The 23930-nt window shown below is 39.6% G+C and overlaps 1 pseudogene; it reads left to right on the forward strand.

The window, feature by feature from the left end:
• The first annotated feature begins 21730 nt into the window (after positions 1-21730).
• Positions 21731-22188, forward strand: LOC109382176 (60S ribosomal protein L32 pseudogene; annotated as a pseudogene).
• Positions 22189-23930: the final 1742 nt, after the last annotated feature.

The following is a 23930-nucleotide window of genomic DNA, read 5'->3' on the forward strand; positions in this document are numbered from 1 at the left end:
GTAAAATAGCAAGATCCCCTATCCTAATAAGCTTCTGAGATTTTACAATTCAACTTTACTTTAAAAAAACAAAAATGTAAAACCTCTCCATATAAGCACCTTAAGAACAATGATATATCGGATCTCCCACTTTGTCCACAAAAGTTCTTCTTGCTATTGTATATAGTAGGTGGTCAGATTTGTTAAATAACACTTTAAAATTTTAAAGTTATATACAAACAATATGGAAAACTTTTGAAAATACATACAAATATCAAGAAGAAATTAAATTTGCCTATAATTTCACTTCTCAGATACAACATGAAGGCATTAAAGTGTATTTTATTCCAGTATTTTAAAATTATTTTTATGCCAATAGTTTTTCTATTATACACAAATGTGGGGTTATAGTGAATATGTAATTTCCCTCTATCCCATGCTAAAGAGATGGGTTTTAGTAGCTATGTAATATTTCCTTGTATCATTTATTTAATACTTTCCTAATAGTGGACATTTAAATCTCTCCTCTTCATAAATAACATTGTGATGAGCATCCTAGGTATATAAAATATTAACAACATTCCTGAATTTTTCCTTAGGATGGATTCCTAGGAATGGAATCACTCGATCAAAAAGTATAAACTGTCAGTCCATCTACTTCTCACTTGAACAGATTATTCCAGTTTTTTTAATTGCCAGAAGTCTATGGGAGATCCAGCCTCAGTTTTTCTTTGCCGATGTGGGGCCCTAGGCTTAAAATGAATGAGTTACTGCATTCATTCTCAGTTTATACAATATTCCATTATTCCATCTCTAGACAAAGTGGCTTGCTTTGCGGTGAAATGATTGATATATCAGTGTATATAAGTAAGAAAAGTACCGTATATTTTAACTTAGTAAACGAGCAATGTCTTGCAATGCAAGTAGTTTGTTTTCAGAATGAATTATGCTAGCAAACCAAAGTATTACTGTATATATTTTATATCCACTTTGATATATAATTGATATTTAAGGGTTTAAATGGTTCCTTCTCATAAGTAGTTAGGTAATTTTATATTTTGTAATGGGGCCCTTTGTAGTCTCAATAATCTTTTCCACACGGCAGTTGGAGAGATGGTTTTCAAAGTGGGCTTTGGAAAACACCAGGTGTCATAGACCTAAATGCATGCACCAGTCTAAAACCCTGCAGTGGCTTCCCGTTAGACTTAGAGTCAGGGCTTGATGCCTGCCCTGCATGTCCTGCTTCCCTGAAATCCTCCTCCATTCCACTGCTCGCCTGCTCCTCCTAACTGGCCTTTCTGCTACTGGGACATGCAGGCCGGTTTCTCTGGGCCTCGCTTGGTCTTCTTTCTGGCTTGTAGGGCCTTTCCTGGAGCTGTCACAGCTGGCTCCTCAGCATTCCTGTCTCCTCCTCAGACAGCCGCCCTACCATATTACTGACTCACTGCAGGTCATAGTTACAACACTCTGCACCATGTCTTTCACGGCACTTACCATTCTTAAAATTATCCAGTTCCCTTGTTTATTGTTTGTCTGTCCCAGTAGAACAGAAGCTCCACGAGGGCACTGCCCTTTGTTCCGCTCTGTGTTTCTAGCACTTAAAACAATACCTGGCAAAAGCAAAGCCAGTGAATATTTGTTAAATCAACATAGAAAGGAGCAAACACTTTGGGGAGAGGGCGGTTTTTAATCTTATTACTTATTGATTGATTGATTACCATTGATAGGTCCATGGTAAGCTTGAGTCTATTCCTGGCCCATAATTATCTAAAATTTTAGGGAAGTTTCTTCAAACCAAGTTTATTCTGCAGGTACACTAGTTGGGGAAGAATTTTATTAACGAAGGGAACAGAACTGAAGAAAATCTGAACCATGATATTCATTTTACATCCATAGGCCTCTGGTCTGGACCAACGATTGGTGTCTTCTTTCAAGGCATTTTCTATTTGGTGTATATCTGGAGGATAAACTGGAATAGTGTCACAGACCAGGTAACAGACAGGTTGTCCTTTTAGAAATGTGGCTCTACTTGATCCCAGGAGATGGTAAGGAACCTTTAGGGTCAAAATGATAAGAATGCCACGACAGCATGACTCACTTTGAATCATGAAATGCATCTAATGTGGGGGTTGGGGGCAGAAGAAAGTCATGTTTCAGCACATTTTCCTCTTAATATGACCTCATTTAACATCTGCTAACTGGGGCTCAACCAAAAAAAAAAGGAGAATTATCATAGAAAATATTTTGGTGTAATATTCTTAGAAAACTAGGAATTTGTTTCCTACTTTTACTGATTTGCTGTCTATTTTTAGGCCTCTTTTAAAAATCTTTTTGTCCATGGTTTCCTAATACACAATATGCTAAGTCCCTGTGACCAGTGGGAAGTGCATGGGACAGACCAGACCGATGAGGACAGAATGGAGTCGTGACCCCATGGGCATCTCTGTAGTGACTGTGGGCCCTATTTATGGTGTCGAGACTTCCGAGGAGATGAATGGGAGGTTGGCTTTGGGGGAGTGTTAGTGACAAGGAGACATGAAGAAAGGCTTTAGGTGCACAGATTGTCACAGTGTAAGTTTAGACCGCCCTCTAAGTTTCATTCCTTTTTTATTTTTCTAATTGTGATGTATTATTTCTTTCCTATCTTCAGTTTTATTTATGGAGGGAATAAAGTATACAGGACATGAAGTTGGACCATGAACTTCCCATGAGATGACAGTACCATTTACCTTTAGACTTTACTCCTTTTATTGGTGTTTGGTAACACTAAAGGGCACAAGTGCAAAAAACGTGTTAGATTTGCAGCTATAACAACCAGTAACTTTTTATATTATTATGGTGAGCTGAGTGTCAGGCAGAAGCATAGTGGTTGTCTAGTGTTAAGTTCTATCGGTATTATCATTTTCAGGACCGAAAAACACTGTCCTAGATGTTGCAATCCTTTAGCAGCAGTTTCAGCAGTAGCTTAAATGAAGTTTTAACAAAAGACCACTAGCCTAACTTGACATACATTTATTTCATTTACCCCTGTGACACCTATTTTTAGGCACAGGTTTGAGCTGGAATGAAAGGGATTCAGGAGACCAGGCCTACCCACACAGGTAACAGAAGATCTCCTCCGGTGTACCCTGTTTCTGTCTTATAAGATGAAACAGTGCAGCCACACTTCTTGGTTTATAAGGTCCTGTTCTTTTGCTCAATAAAACTTATCTCTGCCTTGATAAATGGGTGGTCAAAACTGGGTTCTCCTATGAATTGCTTTCAGTATGATTTCACAGATACCGACCAATTATTGATGGTCATTGTTTACAGTGTATTTTGTGTCACATCCTTTACTCAATCCAGTACATAAGTTAATACTGCACTGTTCTCTGCCAACAGATGGCTGTAGCCTGGAAAAAGAAGGAAGGAATGGAGTGGTTTTATCTGATATCATCAGACCAGAGAACCAGGCTATCCAACTGACAGTAATGGAAGAAAACAACCAGCATGCAGTGTTCACCGTTGGGCATGTTTTGACAGTGAGACAGTTGATTTTCTTTTTTTTTCTTAAGATTTTTATTGGGGAATTAGGGTATGGGAACAGCGCTAGGGAATTGGGGGAAGGGGAACAGACAAGTTGCTGTCATTTTGTTCTTCAGTCTAGTTGTGGAGGACATTGCTTCACTGGCCCAAGTTGGCACCATCATTGCGCTCTTCCTGGGCGAGGCAGATCAGTCGCCGGCTTCTGGACAGCCGCTCACAGCGGCTGCTGGCTACTCACGGTAGCCCATGGCAGCCCACTGCAGCAGTGGCTGCAGCCTATGCCGTCACCGGTGACTCACGGCAGCCCAACTCCAGGTTGAGCTGTTGTTCAGCATCTTAGCTGCAGAGGGCAGTGTCACTGGCCCTCATATGTGGGATCCGAACCAGGGCCCTTTGGCATCCCAAGCCAGCTCTTTTGTTTGTTTGTTTGTTTTGTTTGTTTTTTTTTTTGTAGAAAATTTTACATTGTTTCTTTTGCATGGCTTTTTTTTTAAAGATTTTATTGGGGAATTGGGGGGCGGGTAACAGGGTTGGGGAATCGGGGAAGGGGAACCAGACAAATTGCTGTTTTTTTCTTCAGTCTAATTGTGGAGGACGTTGCTTCACTGGCCCATGTTGGTATGATCATTGTGCTCTTCCTGGATGAGGCAATCAGTCACCGGTCATTGGTCGGCTGCTCACAGCAGCTCCCGGTAGCTCACACCAGCTACCAGCAGCTCACGCTGGCTGCCAGCCACTCACGTACCAAGCCAGCTCTTAACCAACACGCCACTCGTCCGGCCCGAGACAGTTGATTTTCTATCCTAGAATAGCTTTAGCTATTGCTGTTGCTGTCCTATTAACAGGCATTTTCATAAGAGTTTTCAATGACCATGGCTAAACTAGAAGGATTATCACCAGCCCACCAACTGGAAACGATCATTATGTTCCATACAGGCATACCTCACTTTACTGTGCTTTGCTTTATTGCACTTCACAGGTGTTACGTTTTTTTCTTGTTCTTTGCTTTTATTTAACTCAAAATAGGTAATAACAAAAAACATTCAAAAAATATCTCCAACACTTGACTGTTCAGTTATTTTTGGTTGATGACACTTGTTTATTTAGTTCTTGCTTGTTTCCAAAATGTAGTAACATATCTATCATAAATATGTCTCTAAAAGTTTACAGCAAGCTTTAAACTCGTATATTTATATCCTAACCAAATAATATGATTCAGTAATTAGTTTTAAATCTAAGTATTCTTCTCCCACACAGAAGCTTATTGAAACTAATAACCACAAATAGGCTAGCTATTCATTAGTTTTCAATGAAATGCCCTAATACAGCACATACATACAGGTTGCATAAATGCTTGTTTCCTTTACTGCTAAAAATATGAATGTCTGTAAGATGTCCAGTGGAGTCATATCATAAACACATTTAATACATTAATTCAATATGTGAGGTCAGTGAAAAGGAAACGGTAAGGAAAATAACAGTAAACCCCATCGCAATACCACCTTTTCAATGACTGGACACCTTTTAGTAAACCAGGTTGAGTGTTCTCAGTGTGGGGTTCCCTCAGTCACTGTCAGTTCACAGTCTGTCTCTGAGAGGGCAAGCATCTTGCAGGGGCAAGTGTTATTCTAGAGTTTGAAGGTCTGTGTTTTTTATACAAAGTAGCCTCCAGAGAAACCCCAAAACCTTCAATTGGTCTCCAACCGAAGACCAACACTGGAGGAAGAGCTGGCTGTGGCAGATGGACAGACTTCTAGTGTGGCACCTTTCCAAAGGGCTTTCAAGGATAATCTGAATACTCCATTTTATCTTATGCACTGACATTACAAGCTAACCCTTAGGTATGATGCATCGCCACTGTAATGTAAATTAAAATGCCATGATTTAAAAGTGCCCTAACATTGTCAGCATTCCAGTTTAGCTCCTTCCTCACATTTAGCACTATGTGTTCCTGTGACACTCTTCTGGTGCCAGTACTTCAGGATGGATCTATCACTGGCTGAGAAAATCTCATAATGAAAAGATTAGTGTGTCAAAATCTGAACAAAAAAGCCACCAAAGTTGATCAGTACGATTCAGGATAAGATTTTCAATTAGCCAATGGTGGGAGTGAAGCAGTGAGTCACTTTGTTTTGTCACACTCGGTGCTCCCAGGGACTTCTGTAGCCTCCTCTTCATGGGTTTCTAAACTGGCAGCTACCTTCTACTTCTGAAACACTTGGCTTTAACCTTAGCACCGCCCTGGGGTGCTTTTTAAAAGTACCATTCGAATGGAATTGTCTCTTCCCTAAATTAAGCTGTGACTGTGAATTTTACCACTAACTCCAGCTGTTATGTCATATGAGGTCTGACAATTAAGTTCACGAACTCATCCTAGAAAAAGTGCTACATACCTTATTGCTAAATACCACTACGGTCATCTTTAAATACTCCCCTTGGGAAGCTATGCACCAACACCAGCGCCTAGTCCACCCTTCAAAGCAATTCTGGAACTCTTTCTGGAATAGCCATCAGAGCTGTCATATTATCCTCGATGTCCTGAATGTCATCAAAATGTTTTCCTTTCGGAACCCTAGTGCACTATTGGTGGGACTGCAGATTGGTGCAGCCATTATGGAAATCAGTATGGAGGTATCTAAAAAAACTGGAAATGGAACTACAATATGACCCAGCAATTCCACTCTTGGGTATTTATCCAGAGAAACCCAAGATGCTAATTTGAAAAAATATATGCACCCCTATGTTTACTGCAGCACTATTTACAATAGCCAAGACCTGGAAACAACCAAAATGCCCATCGGTAGACGACTGGATTAAGAAACTGTGGTACATTTATACAATGGAGTATTACTCCACTATAAAGAAGAATGAAATCGTACCATTTGCAACAACATGGATGGACCTAGAGACTATTATGTTAAGTGAAATAAGTCAGTCGGAGAAAGACAAATACCATATGATTTCACTTATATGTGGAATCTAAAAAATTGAATGAACGAGGAAAGTAAACAGAAATGATCTCAGAGATACAGAGGAACAACTGATGGTAGCTAATTGGGAGGGGGGTGGGGATGAGGGAGAAAGGGAAGGGATTAGACAGCATAAATAGGTAACTACAATATTGCCACAGGGATATGAAAGACAGTTCGAGAAATACAATTAATAATGTAAATATTTTGTAAGGTGTCAGATGGTCACGTCTTGTTAGGGAGACCGCATCACAGATAGGGTAGAGGCTTGATCACTGCACTGTAGTCATGGGACATGAAGTATAGTGAGGGAGTGGAGTCAAGGGAATTGTAATAAATATGTATGATATTAGGGGTGGGGAGTGGGGCGGCAGATTGGGGGAGGGAGGCTGTCACTTCAAGGGGTAAAAAATATAACTATTGCACTGTGTTGTACAGCTGAAACTAATTTTTAAAAATGTGTATTTCACAATAAAAAAAAGTCTTCCTTTCAATATTTCCTTTATCTTCAAGTAAAGAAAGAAGGCATTTGGGGCCAGATCAGGTGAGTAGGGAGGGTGTTCCAATACACTTATTTGTTTACTGGCTAAAAACTCCCTCACAGACAATGTCGTGTGAGCTGGTGCATGGTCGCAATGCAAAAGTTATGAATTGTTGGCGAAAAATTCAGGTTGTCTAACTTTTTCATGCAGCCCTTTCAACACTTCCAAATGATAAACTTGTCCAGTTGGTATAAATTCATAATGAATAATCCTTCTGATATCAAAAAAGGCTAGCAACATTGTTGCAACAAGTTCGCAACTTCATTGTCAGACCTTGTAGTCCCATGTCATCTGAAAATAATGAGTTTTACTTCTTCCTATCCCATTTGGATGCGTTTTATTTCTTTTTCTTGTTCAATTGCTGTGGCTAGAACTTCCAGTACTATGTTGAATAAAAGTGGTGAAAGTGGACATCCTTGTCTTATTCCTGATTTAAGGAGAATGCTTTTAGTTTTTCCCCATTGAGTATGATATAAGCTGTGAGTTTGTCATAGATGGCCTTTATTATATTGAGATATGTTCCCTCTATTCCCACTTTGCTGAGTTTTTGTCATAAATGGGTGCTGGATTTTTGTCAAATTCTTGTTCTGCATCTATTGATATGACCATATCATTTTTATTTTTCATTTTGTTTATGTGGTGTATCACATTAATTGATTTGCAGATATTCAACCAACCTTGCATACCAGGAATGAATCCCACTTGATTGTGTGTATGATCTTTTTAATACATTGCTGAATTCGGTTTTGTTGAGGATTTTGGCGTCTATGTTTATTAAGGATATCGACCTATAGTTTTCTTTTTTTGTAATGTCTTTGTCTGGTTTTGGAACCAGGATAGTGGTGGCCTTGTAAAATAAGTTTAGGAGCCTTAGCTCCTTTTGAATTTTTTGGAATAGTTTGAGAAGAATAGGCCTTAAGTCTTTTTTGAATGTTTGGTAAAACTCACCCGTGAAGACATCTGGTCCAGGACTTTTATTTGTTGGGAGCTTGTTTATTGCTGACTTGATTTCATTGGTAGTAATTGGTTGGTTCAGATTATCTGTTTCTTCTTGATTCAGCCTTGGAAAATTGTATGCTTCTAGGAATTTATCCATTTCTTCCAGGTTGTCCAATTTTTTGGCATATAGTTGCTCGTGCAAAAATGTTTGTACTTCTGTGGTGTCCATTGTCACTTCTCTTTCAATTCTGATTTTGTTTGGGTTCTCTCTTTTTTTCTTGATGAGTCTGGTTAAAGGTTTGTCCATTTTGTTTATCTTTTCAAAAAAGAAAGAAAAGAAAAGAAAAAACCATCTCTTGGTTTCCTCTATTTTGTTCGTTTCTACTCTGATCTTTATTATTTCCTTCCTTATACTCACTTGGGCTTTGTTTGCTGTTCTTTTTCCAGTTCCTTTAAGTGTAAAGTTAGACTTTATTTGAGATTTTGTTTCTTGAGGTAGGCTTGCATTACTATGAATTTCACTCCTAGGACTGCTTTCACTGTATCCCATAGATTTTGGGTTGTTGTGTTCTCATTTTTATCTCAAGGTGTCTTGATTTCCTCCTTGATCTCACTGTGAATCCATTCATTGTTTAGTAGCATGTTATTTAGCCTTCACGTGTTTGTGTGTTTTTCAGTTTTTTTCTTGTAATTGATTTCTAGTTTCATACCATTGTGGTCAGAGAATCTGCATGATATAATTTCAATCTTCTTAAATTTATTAAGACTTGTTTTGTGGCCTAGCATGTGGTCTCTCTTGGAAAAGATTCCATATGCACTTCAAAAAATGTACATTCTGCTGCTTTAGGGTGAAATGCTCTAAAAATATCAATTATTGATAAATCCATCTGGTCTAGTGCATCATTTAAGGCCACTGCTTCTTTGTTGATTTTCTGTCTGTAAGATTTGTCCATTGGTGTCAGTGGGATGTTAAAGTCCCCTACTATGATTGTGTTAATGTTGCTCTCTCCCTTTATGTCAGTCAGTATTTGTTTTATATATTTAGGTGCTCCTATGTTGGGTGCAAAGATATTTACTAGGGTTATGTCCTCTTGTTGGATTGAACCCTTTATCATTATGTAATGTCTTTGTCTCTTATTATAGTCTTTGTTTTAAAGTCTATTTTGTCCAATATAAGTATTGCTACTTCAGATTTTTTCTCATTTCCATCTGCATGAAATATCTTTTTCCATCCCTCTACTTTCAGTTTATATGTCTTTTGATCTGAGGTGGGTCTCTTGCAGACAGCATAAACATGGGTCCTGTTTTCTTATCCATTCAGCTACCCTATGTCTTTTTTTTTTAAGATTTTATTGGGGAATTGGGGAAGGGGAACAGTGTTGGAGAATTTGGTAAGGGGAACAGCCAAGTTGTTATTCTTCAGTCTTAGTCATGGAGGGCACAGCTAGCTCAGCTCCAAGTCCAGTTGCCATTCAGCTGCCTGTCGGCAGCTCACGGCCGCTCAGCTCAAGGTCCCATGTTCAATCTTAGTTGCAGATGGGCATAGCCTACCAGATGTGGGAGTCAAACTGGAAACCTTATTGCTAACGGCGCACGCTCTAACCACTGAGCCAACCGGCCGCCCATCGGCTGCTCAGGGCAGCTCAGCTCAAGGTGCTGTGTTCAATCTTAGTTGCGGGTGGGCACAGCCCACCATCCCATGGGGGAATCAAACCAGCAACCTTGTTGTTAGGAGCACGTGCTCTCACCAGCTGAGCCATCCTGCCACCTGTAGGCAACTCAGCAGCAGCTCAGCTCAGGTTCAGCTACCTGGCCCATGTGGGACCTTTTAGCTCACAGCTTGCACTCTTAACCAACTGAGCCACTTGGCCAGCCCTACCCTATGTCTTTTGATTGGAGCACTTAATCCATTTAAATTTAATGTGATTAATAGGTACATAGTTATTGTCATTGTATTATTCATATTTATGTTCTTCTGTTTGTTTGTTTTTCCCCTTCTCACTCTTAAAAAAGACCCTCTAACATTCCTTGTAATACTGGTTTGGTGATGATGAACTCTAGCTTTTTCTTGTCTGGGAAGCTCTCTATCTGTCCTCGATTCTAAATGATAGCTTTTCTGGGTAGAGCAGTCTTGGTTGTAGGCCCTTGCTTTTCATCACGTTGAATATTTTGTGCCAATCCCTTGTGGCCTGCAAAGTTTCTGTGGAAAAATCAGCTGAAATCTTACGGGAGCTCCATTGTAAGTTGTCTTTCTCTTGCTGCTTTTAGGTTTCTTTGTCTTTAATTTTTGCCATTTTAATTATAAAGTTTCGAAGTGTGGGCCTGTTTGAGTTCATCTTGGTTGGGACTCTCTGTACTTCCTAGGATTGTATATTTATTTCCTTTACCAGTTAGGGAAGTTTTCCATCATTATTTCTTCAAATAGGTCCTCAATCCCCAGCTCCTTCTCTTTTCCTTCTGGTATTCCTATGATACAAATGTTACACTTGACAAGCCAAAGGTCCCTTAAAATGTATTTTTTTAAATTATTCCCTTTTATTGTTGTTTTTCCAATTGGGTGTTTTCTGCTACCTTATCTTCTAAATTGCTGACTCAATCCTCCATTTCATGTAATCTTCTGTTGATTCCTTCTAGTGTATTATTCATTTCAGTTATTGTATTCTTTATTTCTGACTGGTTCTTTTTTATGGTTTCTATGTCCTTCTTTATGCTTACTATCTCTTTGTTGAAGTCCTCATTAAGTCCCTTAAGTATTCTTATAACCGGTGTCTCTGGTAGGTTGGTTGCCTCCATTTCATTTAGTTCTTTTTCTGGAGGCTTCTCCTGTTCTTTTAGTTGGTACATGTTTTTTTGTTTCCTAATTCTGGCTGCCTCTCTCTGTTTGATTCTATGTATTAGGGAGACATTCTATGTCTCTCAGTCTTTGCCAGGTGGTCTTATGTAGTGTATCCTGTGTGGTCCAGTGGTCCTGATCACCTGTGCATGTGTTCCAGGAATGTCCTTTGTGTGTGTATTCTACTGTTGTAATTGAGCCTTGATTGCTTTTGGTGCATCAGTGGGTAGGACTGACTCCCAAGCTGACTGACTGTGAGGACTGGCTATGCACACAGTACCTTAGCGGCTATGTAGGGGCTGACCCCTCAGAGGGGGATTCACCCCAGCGGGCTCTTGTGTCTGTTGAGACCACCCTTTGGGTGTGCTGCTTGTGGGGCTAACCAAATAGTGCTTTGGTGTGCTCTGAAGCCAGCCTCTAGGTGTGTTGTTTCTGGTGTCTCTTGGGAGGGGCTCCCATGCAGGCCAATTTCAGCCTTGCATATGACCAGACCAAAGCCAATTGGTAGGAGCTATAAAGCTGTGTGTGGTTGGTTGCTGCCTGTGCTGGACCTGGAGGTATGTGGGATGGCCTTGCTGTAAACCAAGGCCAGCTACCACCAGTATTGGGCCTGGGGCAGCTTAGCAGACGGCCCAGGACCCCCTAGACCCATTGTCACCAGCTGGCAGCCTGCAAGGCTCAGCTGTGTAGAGAGCCTCTTAGGTGCACTGGCTGGGCTGGCTGATCCATTGTTAAAAGTGTCCCTGGTGATGCAGCACTAGTTGGGTCGGGCAGGATCTCAGGAAGTCATGAGGCGTAGCTGGTGGTTTTTACAAAGATAATGCAGATTCATTTCTTACACCAGTGCCAGGCCTATGACCACTTCACAAATGTCCTGAAAACACCGCAGCTGCCACTGCTTGACTCGGGCCCACAGATCACCAAGAACTGCCCAAGAGAGGCTGCAGAACAAGTTGTAGCTGACTGCCACCGAAAATTCCCCAGACCACTGCGGGCCTTCTGCTGCTGTAAAAGACTCCCAAAGCCAGCCACCAAGGAGCCAAAAGCACCCTGGTTGATGCAGCACTAGCTGGAGGTATTGGGGACCCAGGGCATCACTAAGGTGGTGCGCACATGCAGATTTTACCAGACCAATTCAGTCTCAGATTTGGCCCTTTGGGGGCAGGTTTAACATAGAAAAGATGGTGCCCTCTTGTAGGCTATATATGAAGCAGGCTCTACACAGGGACAATGGCAGCTGTCCCTCCAGCCCTTGCCCTGAAGTCACACTAACTCAGTCTTTCCCCATATGTCTCTGGTACCTCTCGAGTTGCTGCCCCTCCACTGGAGCCCAGGTGAGTGTTTGCAAGCAAATAAATGTGTGTGAGAGCCCTTTAAGAAGACATCTGGGTTTCTTGCCACCTTGTCTCACTGGGATGAACAGAGTCCTCGCTGACATTCACTGACAGATGTTGTGGGGACTGCTTTTCCTGGCACAGGACCCCTGGGCTGAGGAGCCCAGTGTAGGGCTGAGACTTCACTTTCATCAGGAGTTCCTCTGCCAATGAGCTGTCCCTACCAATTCAACCATTATTTGTGGGTTTGGGGTCAGCTTGTTTCGCATCTCCACCCCTCCTACCTGTCTCAATGTGGCCTCTTCTTTATATACTTAGTTATAGGGGTTCTGTTTGGCTAGACTTCAGATGGTTCTTGAGGTTGATTGTTCTGTAATTTAGCTGTAATTTTGGTGTGATTATGGGAGGCATCAGGCATAGCGTTTACCTAATCTGCCATCTTGGGCTTTCTCTAAGAAATCTCTTCAACTATTTTTTCTGTCCCCTCTTCTCTCTCCTTTGCATTGAGAACTTTAATTATCTGTTTTTTGGCCAATTAAGGCTCACTGATGCTCCATTCATATTTTTCCAGTCGTTTTCTCTCTGCATTTCATTTAGGATATATACTATTGCTACAACTTCAAGTTCACTAGTCTTTTCTTCTACTGTGTCTGTTTTTAATGTCACCCAATGTATTTTCATCTCAGACCTTTATTTCAGCTCTGTAAGTTCAATTTGTTGTATTTTTTTAATCTTTGATGTCTTACCTTAACATGCTTATATTTTGCTCTACCTTTTAAAAAATACAAAGTATAGTTACAAAAGCTTTTAATTTCTCTGTGTACTAATTCTATCATGTTTCATTTATGGGTCAGTTTCAATTGATTGATGTTCCTCCTCATTATGGATTTTAGTTTCTTGCTTCTTCGTATACCTGGTAACTTTTAACTAGATGCAGACATTGTGGATTTTACTTTATTGAGTACTGCATATACTTGTATTATTTTAAATAATCTTGAGCTGTGATGCAGTTAAGTTTCTTGGGAGCAGTCTAATCCTCTCAACGTTTGCTTTTAAGCTTTGTTAGTTGGGCCCAGAGCAGCCTTCATTCTAGGGCTAATTTTCCTCCACTATTGAGGCAAGATCCTTCTTTGAAGTTCATCAGTTGTCCATGCATTATGAGGTTTTATTCATTCTGGCTGGCAGGAACACAAACTCTTTCCAGCTCTTTGTGACCTTCAGGGATTGTTCTGCCTGCTGCTTGCAGGTGTCCCCCAACCCCATGCACCAGCCTCAAGTAGTAGCCTCATATACGAGGTGTGATTAAAAAAATATAGTGAATGTTTAAATTTTAAAAAATTATTACCGTAAAAGACACATTTCCATTAACCCCCCTCAAAATACTCCCTCTCATTTCAAACACACTTATTATCCCATTGTTCTTGCCACTTTCTGAAGCAGTTCTCAAAGTCCTCTTTTGTGAGTGTCTTTAGTTGTGCTGTCATGGCTGCTTCGATGTCCTGAATTGATTCAAAATGTTTTCCTTTCATGGTCATTTTGAATTTGGGGACGAGCCAGAAGTTGCACAGTGCCAGATCCAGTGAATAAGGTGGATGAGGAGAAACCGTAATGTTTTTATTTGACAGAAATTACCATACCAGAAGCGATGTGTGATACAGCACGTTGTCATGATGGAGGATTAAATAAAACACTCATGAAAGAAGACTTCCAGAACTGCTTTACAAAGTGGCAAGAATGATGGGATAGGTGTTTTCGAAGTGAGGGGAAGTATTTTGAGGGGGGTTAATAGCAATGTTTCTTTTACTGTAATAAAGTTTTTTTATTTAAACATTCATCATATCTTTTGATCACACCTTGTACATGCGTGGCTCAGCAGGCAAGGGAAATCCTCTGCAGATCTCCAAACCTCTCTCCCCTCTAGTACGCTGTCTTGTGAACTCTTGCCATATGGCCTCCCCAAATTCCCAACTCCATTTTTTCAACCCAGGGAGACAGAGGGACTTTGCCAGAATCCCCAGCTGTGCTATGGCCTGGAAACTCCCTCCTGGTAAGCTGGGGCAATCACAGGGGCAATCTTCATAAACTGGGGCAATCATTTATTTCTCCTCTCAGGGATTCCTATTCTGTGATGCCTATTGTCCAATATCTGGAAAAACATTTTTAAAAATACCTATTTTGTCCAGTTTTTTAGTTGTTTAATGCAGGAGGGTAAATCCAGTCCCTATTATTCCATATGACCATCTCTTTAGTCCTAAGATTTTACAAAAATATGTTTAAATATTGGTATAAAACCAATGAGGTCAGATGAAACTAGGAGAGCACACTTAAAAATAATAAAACTGAATTTCTTCTTAAGAGTAATCTGAGGCAACTAGTGCAAATGATTGAAGCTTTTTCAAAAAGAGGACTTGATTTATTCAAAAGACACTTTGTTGTATCTAAATAACTATACAAACACATAATTACAAAAAATGCAATAAAATTCAACTTAAGATTGGATCAGTGATTTACACAAATTCTACCCATTTGATTCAGGCATGCATGCTGTCAGCGTGCCCTGAACTGGGAGGTGCCTTTCTGTTTAGAGGTGAGGATATTCCATGTGCTTTTTCTGTGTATTTCTGAGCAAAACCAGCATTAAACACAAGAGAAATCCCACTCAGGTTTGATAAATAAATAAATAGGTATTGGAGGAATGGGGGTGATCTCTGTAGGCTTCCTTCATTCAAATTCATTCCAATTTAGTGCTCTGGTTCTCATTCCTGGCTACACATTTTCCTGTGAAGTAAAATACTACTCACCTCTCAGACTCAGAAAAGTATAGTGAAGAAAGAAAGCACAGAACTATAAACATTTTTCTAGAAGATGGTACATACTTGTCACTGGTCAATACATAGCCAATCATATCCTTCAAAGCTGCAAGTAAGACACCGACTACAAGTGAGCAAACACTTGAAAATTATAGAAGAAGCAACAGGAAATGAAAATTCTCCAGAATGTGATAAATCCTAATACTGAATTCTCATGAAATATTTATGTTTATGATTTAAGAAATGTAATAATTTAAATAGTGTTTTTTCTTGTTGTCTATGAAAAAAGCAACTAAGGTGAGATTATTATGACTCTTTTTCTAAGGGATACTCAGAGAAAAGATGCTCAATAAGATGTCAATGCAACCAGAAGCTTCTCTAATTGCTCAGATTCTAGAACATGAAAACTCCCAGAAGTCAAGGAACATGGAGAACTGGTCACATATAGTCTGGTCAGAAAATAAGCCTGCATATGATAACAACTGCCTCTGAAACAATTTCAATAGTACCTAGCATCACGTTATTTACATAGTACTGAATAATAGAAAAGTGATTAGAAGCTTTATTGAACTGAATAAACTGGAAAGAGCATAAAGAAAAAAGATTTTAGTTGCATTTATATATGTACGTCAATTCCTAGAGAAATTCTGATTGTACATTTTAACTTATCAGATGAAACCCAGTATGGATGCCAGACAGAAGTGCTTTACTCACCTGCACACAGGATAACAGTGATGCTGAAGTGTCGAGACTGTTCAATATTCTCTGCCCCCAGAGCATTGCCCACTCGAACACTGGCCGCCACACTGAAGCCAATGAGTATCTGAGAATGAACAATCACAAATCACAAGGAGAAATTACAGGGCCTAAAAATTAGAAAATTAGTGCAGTAGGGACTAACTGCATGGAAACCCTAGACAGAGTCGGAAATCTAGGTTTTAGAACTGGTTCTATTACATCCTAGCTGTGTAGGACTGTAAACAAATTACCCAGCCTCGCTGACACACGATTTCTTCATTGCTAAATAAGTATAACTGCTGCCCCAATTGCTACCTGTATCAAAGGTATCAGAGTAGAATCTCTTAATGAGGCTGGATTTGAGGGTAAAGCATCTCCTTTGTGGGCTAAACAGATACTATCAAGACTTAATGCAACCTAGCTACAATCTACAAGATAAGACCTAATGCATTGTAAATATAAATATATAAATAACTTGTAAAAATTAAATGAACTCTGTGAAAAAGCACTTAGAACAAAGCCTGGGACACTTTAGGGACTCAATAAACGTTGATGAAATCTGACTCTATAACAATACATTATGTATCCAAAATTCAATATGTCTGATTACACAGTAAATCAAAATATGTATCTTCAGATGCCAAAACTTTATTTTAATAATTGATTATGTAAACCTGAAGCTATAAGCTTGCTTGTTTCTTAAACAGAACATTATTCAACTTTCAGAGTTATCCTTTTGACCCCTTATTGTTATCCTGTAATACAGTATTGCCCTCAGGGGCTGTTTAGGTAACATGGGTTGTAGAGAAACTGTGGTTTTAGCTCTCATGTCTGCTTTTAATAATTTATATGTCAGTTCTAACTTCTTGTTCCTACTAGAAGCATCATCCTCCCAGGAGCCTTCTAATTTGTTACTGTTTTGAGAACTAGCCTAAGCTGAGTTGATAAAAAATATATATATTAAATTGCTAAGATTAAGAGCTTGAAAAGCAATGACTATATAAAAATGTACAAAAGTTATGTGCCCTAAGTATACATAATTGGTTTCTGGTTCAAGATGAATGGCCATCTCATATGCTTACTTCCCTTCCCTCCCATAATACCATTAAAATATCAGTAAAGATGCTTAACACAAAAGAAATTCATTAACAACACTGAGAATAAGAGAACAGACCAGCTTCTGGAAGAGGGAAGGTAGAACTACAAGAAGCCAATGTCTAAGATACAAACAGGAGAAGGCTGGATGCTGTTATTTCTTCCCAGGAGAGCCCTAGGAGGCTTGAAGCTTCAGGTCCATCAGTGAGGCAGTGATGAGTAGTATTTGGGGAGATTCGCTAGAGGGCTACAAACAGCACTGCTGGGCAGACCCCATTGCCCACCTGGACCTCCCTCTCAGACTCACAGCACACAGAAAGACTACGCTGAAATAGAAAAGCAAAGTGGGGGAGCTCTCTATGTGATGTGAGTGCCTTAAAACCAAAGCCCTTCTTGTTTGCCTTGGGGGATGGATAGGGCATGAGAAGCAGGGTGGGTTGGCAGGTGAGGAAGGTCAGGTTGTCTGCTCCCTGCACCTTGCCCATAGACCCTAAAATGATGTCACTTGATAGATGCTGCCTTTGTACTCATCTCCCTACTTGTCCTTCCCTTTCAGGGGAGAGATCTTTTGGAGAAAAATTTCCAAATTACTGGAGAGGAAAGCCATACTATTCATTTATTTTATAAATCAATGTATTCATTCATTCATTCATTCATTCGTAAGTACAAATGGACTAATAATGATAACCATATTTTTGAGGAAAACCAAGAAATATCTGCAAAAAAGGAGAAAGTTAAATAAAAGACCAACTGACCTCAGAGGAAACAAAGAAATGATTCAAAGAACAGAAGAGAATGTTTGAAGGTTCAACTTAAGATATTAAAAAGACAATGCAGGGCTGGCCGAGTGGCACGTTGGTTAAGAGTTGGCTTGGGACACCGGCTCTGAGCATCAGGGACCCAGTTCGCATCCCACATGATGGCCAGTGACATTGCACCCTCTACAGCTAAGATGGTGAACAACAGCTTGACCTGGAGCTGGGCTGCCGTGAGTTGCTGGCAACAGTGTAGGCTGCAGTGGAGCTGCAGTGGGCTCCCGTAAGCTACCATGAGCGACCGGCAGCTGGCGTGAGCTTCCAAGAGCCACTGTGAGCTGCCATCCAATGGCAGGTGACCGATCTGCCTCACCAGGGAAGAGCGCAATGATAATACCAACATGGGTCAGTGAAACGACGTCCTCCACAACTAGACTGAAGAAAAAGGACAGCAACTTGTCTGTTCCCCTTCCCCGATAACCCAACGCTGTTCCCCTCCCCCAATTCCCAAATAAAATCTAAAAAAAAAAAAAGATAATGCAGCACAAAACAAGGACAGGTTCCTATGAAGAAGGGACTATAAGAGAAAAAGAAAGTTATTGGAAATTAAAAATGAAACTGGAAAAAAATCAATAGCAAAAGACAAAGAGTTTCCTTTTTTCTTTTTTTAATGGAAGAAAAAGATTAAAAGCAAGATCAGTCCATGAGGTCAACCTAATAGGAAATTTAAAAAGAGAGAATAGAATAAAAACCAGAAAAATGGAGAAAGAGTAATATTTTTAAAACTTAGAATTGAGAAAAACAAGTCTTCACACTGAAAGGGTATAGTAAGTGCAAATAAACAGGAAAAGTAAAAAAGTACTCTCAGAAAAACATACCTTTAAAATTCCAGAACTACATGGCTAAAGAAATACATGCTAAAGCTTTCAAAGAGAAAAACCATGTTGTTTCAAAGGAACAAGAACCAGATGATTCAGATTAGACTTCACAATAGTAACTCTGAATGCCAGAAAAACATCAAGTAACACCTGAAAACTTTGGTGGGAAATTATTTTGAGAGCGAGAGAGAGAGAGAGAGAGAGAGAGAGAGAGAGCTGTATAAGAAAAGCCATGGTCTAAGTATGAAGCAAACTATGATATGATACGATTTTGACCAACTGATGAAAGCAAGGAAAAAAAAAACCATTTCATCTTTTACTTATAAAAGTCTCTTTCCAGTGGGAAGGTTTTAGTGACTATTGGGATTACACTTCCTTCCTATCTGAATTAAGACTATCACTTAAGTCTATAAATAATGATATTTTCAAACATCATGATATCATAAATATTGGTTATTAGTTTCCAGATTTTCAGGCAAGCTCAAAACATGGAAGTCATAATAATGATTACTGAACATAATTCAACAGTTCTAACCTTCACAAAATAAATTATATAACTGAGAAGTAGCATGACATTGTGATTAAGAACATGAACACCGAAGGGAGACCTCTGGGATCAAATCTTATTGAACTACTCCCTTAAATTTGGAAAAATTATCTTCTCTGGGTCTCAGTTTCTTTATCTGTAAACATGTGGAAAATAACAGTAAATTCCTCATATGGCATTGTAATGAGGATTCCAAGAGTTACTATTCATAAAGTGTTTAGAATGCCTAGTCCACAGCACATAGGTGGTTGTTAAATAGTTCATGGAATTTGGGAGGCAAATGAGATGAAAGATGGAAAGAAATACAAGGATACAATGTTCCTCGTTTTACAACTTAGTAGGTTAAGTTACAGTGTCTATAAAGTTGATGAATCAAGAAATAGAGGGTCTACGTTTATTACTTAAAGTCATAAAAGTAAATACTAAGAGAACTAGAAATAGCAACCACAATAAGGTAGAGGGAGATGGTGTGGAAAGTGAGCTGTATTCCTCATCCTTCCTAACGGGAAGTCAAAGGTAATAAGATGGCAAAGTAGGTAAACGCTGTGCTTGCCTCCTCTCACAACCACATCAAAATTATTATTAAACTATAGAATGACCATCATTGAGAATCACCTGAAGTCTAGCTGAACAGAAGTCCTACAACTAAGGATATACAAAAGAAGCCACCTTGAGACTGGTAGCAGGGGTGGAGATGTGGAATGGATTGGTCCCACATCTGTGTGTGGCAGTTAAAAATAATTGATAACTAAATGAAATGGAAAAATTCCTAGATATACACAAATTACCTAAAGTGAATGAAAAGAAAACCTCAACAGGGCCGGCCAAGTGGCGCGATGGTTAAGAACTAGCTTGGGACACCAGAGGGCCCCGGTTCAGATCCCACATATGAAGGCCAGTGACACTGCCCTCCACAGCTAAGATGCTGAACAACAGCTCAACCTGGAGCTGGACTGCTGTGAGTCGCCGGCGACAGCGTAGGCTGCAGCCCGTGTGGCAGTGGGTTGCCATGGGCTACCGTATGTAGCCAGCAGCGGCTGTGAGCAGCCATCCAGAAGCCGGCGATTGATGTGCCTCACCCGGGAAGAGCGCAATGATGGTGCCAACTTGGGCCAGTGAAGCAACATCCTCCACAAACAGACTGAAGAACAAAAGGACAGCAACTTGTCTGTTCCCCTTCTCCCAATTCCCCAGCACTGTTCCCATCCCCCCAATTCCCCAATAAAAATCTTTAAAAAAAGAAAACCTCAACAAACCTATAATAATAAGAGATTGAATCAGCAATCAAAAACCTCCCAAAAAAGAAAAGTCCAGGACCTGATGGCTTCACTGGTAAATTATCCAAACATTTAAAGAATTGACACCGATCTTTCTCAAACTGTTCAAAAAAATAGAAGAGGAAGTAACACTACTGAACTCACAGCCTTATTGTGTGAGGCCAGCAATACCCTGATACCAAAGCCAGATAAAGACATCACAAACCAATAAAAAGAAAATCACAAACCAATATCCTTTATGAATATAAACGTAAAAATCCTCAGCGAAATACTGGCAAACTAGATCCAGCAGCATATTAAAAGGATTACACACCATGACCAAGTGGGATTTATCCCAGGAATGTAAGCAATGATCAATACCAATCAGTTCAATTCACCACATTAATAGGATGAAGGAAAAACAGACATACAATGATCATCTCAACTGATGCGGATAAAAAGGGCATTAAACAAAATCCAATACCCTTTTATGAGTAAAAACACTCAACAAAACAAGAATAAAGGAAAGTTCCTCAACCTGATAAAGGTCATCTATGAAAAGTCCACAGGTAATATCAAACTCAATGATTAAAAACTTACAGCTTTACCCCTAAAATCAGATGCTCACTTTTGCTATTTCTATTCACTGTACTGGAAGTTATAGCCAGAGCCATTAATCAAGAAAAGAAATAAAAGGCATCGAAACTGGAAAAGAAGTAAAATTCTCTCTTCACACATGGCATAATCCTATACATAGAAACACCCAAACAATCCACAAGAAAGCTAATAAAGCTAATAAATGACTTCAGCAAAATTTCAGGGCACAAGATCGACAGAAAGTAGATTAGAGGTTACAGCCGGGGTGGGGTGGGGGTGGGGGCAAAGGGGGAGCCTCGGGGAGAGAAACCAGGGAGTTACTGCTTAATAGGTACAGAGTTTCTGTTTGGGGTGATAAAAATGTTTTAGAAATAGATGGTAGCAATGGTTGCACAACACTATTAAGAGCACTGAGTTGTACACTTAAAATGGTTTAAAAATGGCAAAATTTACGTTATATATATTTGATAATTTTAAAATGTAGAAGAAACAAAAACAAATCTATTTTACTAAATTTACAAATGTATGTTAAAATATTTAAAGGAATTCAACAAAGTTGTAAGTGATTGTTTAATTAAGAGAGTTGTGTGTTCACTTGAGTTGGTGAGACATTAATCAAACCGCACTTGAATACAGCAGGATGATTTGCAAGGAACAGCTAGGATTTTGGATTTGCAATTTCATCCAAATATTATTAATTCCTTCAACTCAGTAGCTGCAGTTTTCTATGAACAAAAGCAGCATTCATGGACATAAAACGAATCTCATATTGACCTGTACCTTTTATATCTCAGTAATTTAAATATATTCCTTTTTTTTTTAATTTCCAAAAGATAAAAACAACAAAAAAACACCTCTCTGGGAAAAAAATCTAGAAACCAGAATTACATATTTCTGAATAACAAATAACACAATATAAGAAATCAATGTCGCTCTTCCTCTGCGCTGCCTACGGAGGTGGCGCTCATCTTTTACTCGGTATCATGGCTGCCCTCAGACCACTCGTGAAGCCCAAGATCGTCAAAAAGAGGACCAAGAAGTTTATCCGGCACCAGTCAGACCGATATGTCAAAATTAAGCGTAACTGGCGGAAACCCAAAGGCATTGACAATAGGGTGCACAGGAGATTCAAGGGCCAGATCTTGATGCCCAACATTGGTTATGGGAGTAACAAGAAAACAAAGCACGTGCTGCCCATTGGCTTTCGGAAGTTCCTGGTCCACAATGTCAAGGAGCTTGAAGTGCTGCTGATGTGCAACAAATCTTACTGTGCTGAGATTGCTCACAACGTCTCCTCCAAGAACCGCAAAGCCATTGTGGAAAGAGCAGCCCAGCTGGCCGTCAGAGTCACCAATCCCAATGCCAGGCTGCACAGTGAAGTAAATGGATAGACAGCTTGTGTGCAAATTATGTTTTAATAAAACCATAAAATTCTTAAAAAAAAGAAATCAATGTCCTCGTAAATTTTTTCCACAACACATACAGGAAAAGAAGAGCAGACAGGAAAAACTGGGAAATGGTGTTTGCCTAGGCAGATCCTCTGAAGGAGAAAAGATAATTAATGCCTGTGAGTGTTTTCCTTCTAAATGTGAAAAAACAGACCACCTCTGACAAGTTTTTGCTCTGTGTAAGAATCATAATTATTAGAGGAGCCTAGAACTCCTGGACTGTCTTAATATTTTAAACACTATATCCACTTACATTAGACTTTTCTTTCACCAACATTGAATTTTGTGGAAGAACCAAGTGTTACTATTCACCAATGGAAAAACAAAAGGACATAAAGATATATCATCATTCCTGTCCTAACAGCCTTAAATAAATTCTTAAACATAATTAAAAAGGCTATAACAAACAGCTATGTACTGTGTTCAAAATGTGGTCTAAGGTCATAGTAGCTTTATTTCCTAATAAGTTTGCTTTCTATTAGCATATAACCTTAGAGCATCTTTAATAGATGACACATTTTTATCACAAATAAAATGATGGCCCCCTTTGGCCCAGAGAAGCCAGGAACTTCCTCTTCTGTTTTTTCATTTCACTCTCCTGACCAATCCTCACATTTTATCATTTATTAATCCATTTGTGTATGTCCTCTCCTTCTGCCTACCAAACTGTCCTGTGTACATGTTACAAACATCTAAGAGGTATGTGTGCAGAGGAGAACCTAGATGCCCACTCAGGTATTTATGTGGGTCAGTGTCACCAGTCGTCAGATTTGCCTGCTGACTCTTACTTCCTCCATGGCCAAAGCCTCTTTTAGTTCTCTGGCATAAGGAAGGTGCTATAAATCTTTTTATTATTGATAATGTTCTTATGTTCACACTCTCCCCTATCCTTTAAATAATGGTTCTTGTGTATATTTTTTACTACAACCAAGAGTAAGAAATAAATTTTCCTTCACTATCCAGTATCCACATTAACATGCATATCTATGAGTATACATAAACACATACACATGCCATAGAAACAAAAGTTGTCTTGGTGTAGAATTAACCCCTGGTCATTCGTAGAATGTAAAATAATTTATGAGACTCTACAAGAATATCCAGAAAAAAGATTTATTGAAAGTTAAAAAGGGAGAGAGAGAAAGAGAGAGTTCCATTTGGAACTGGCAGAAGTTTTGCCAGGGCAGTCTGAGGGAAAGCTGCGGAGACAGAGGGATAAGTTTGTAGGTGCAGTGCTAGCCAGGGGAGTTACAGCCAAGGTATTAATGTTTAAACTCTTTCCTGTTAACCCACAAGCTTGCTCTGTTAACTCTTTGCCTGTCCCATCCTGCCAGCTCACAAGTCCACTCCCGTTAACTCTTTACTTGTCTCATCAAAAGTCTCATGAAAAATACCTCCATACCACCTTATATTTTCTATTCTATTAATTTTATTTTATTTCATTCATAATATATTTCATATTTTAAAGTGCTGGTCATGACCCACTAAAACAGTTTTCATTTAAAAAGGAGCACACTACCCGAAAGCACCTAAAAACTGCTGGTGCTTGGTCCACAAGTGCTGGCGTGGCCATGCTAGCCACACGTGAAGGAGCCTGGCTTGGGGCCAACACACCATAGGGGTCATAAGTGAGGGATGGATCAAGAGCATGGCGCCTACTGAGGGAAGTCCAAACTGACACTGCT

The sequence above is a fragment of the Hipposideros armiger genome, unplaced genomic scaffold (assembly GCF_001890085.2).
Source record: "Hipposideros armiger isolate ML-2016 unplaced genomic scaffold, ASM189008v1 scaffold_61, whole genome shotgun sequence".
In the NCBI taxonomy this organism is placed as follows: Eukaryota; Metazoa; Chordata; class Mammalia; order Chiroptera; family Hipposideridae; genus Hipposideros; species Hipposideros armiger.